We start from the raw sequence: 405 nt of genomic DNA, 5'->3' as shown, positions 1-405 counted from the left end.
GGTTTATGGAAAAAGATCCAAATCCAATTGCAGCTAGCGTTTACTCTTTGTTAAGTAATGCAAATGAACTTTTGTAGTTAGGTTGCACAAAGCACACAACATTTTTAGCTATGTTGCAACTTTTAAATGTTAAGTTAGAGTTTAATTTGAGTGAATCATGTTTTGATCAGCTGTTGGAGATAATAAAGAATATGTTGCCATCAGATGAAACTTTACCTATTGACTTCTATAGAATGAAAAAAAAAAGTAGCAAAACTTGGACTTAGATATATCTAAATTCATGCTTGCAAAAACAATTGAATCTTATTTTATGAGGAAACTGCTGATTTGGAGCATTGTATGATATGTGGGCATCCTCAATATAAACTGAGGAAATCAAGTGTGAAAAGGCAGAAGAAAATACCT

This window comes from Theobroma umbraticum, unplaced genomic scaffold (assembly GCF_002168275.2).
Source record: "Theobroma umbraticum cultivar Fairchild unplaced genomic scaffold, ASM216827v3 scaffold_146.0, whole genome shotgun sequence".
NCBI lineage: Eukaryota > Viridiplantae > Streptophyta > Magnoliopsida > Malvales > Malvaceae > Theobroma > Theobroma umbraticum.
The sequence above is the reverse complement of the archived record's forward strand: the minus strand, read 5'-3'. Positions refer to the sequence as shown.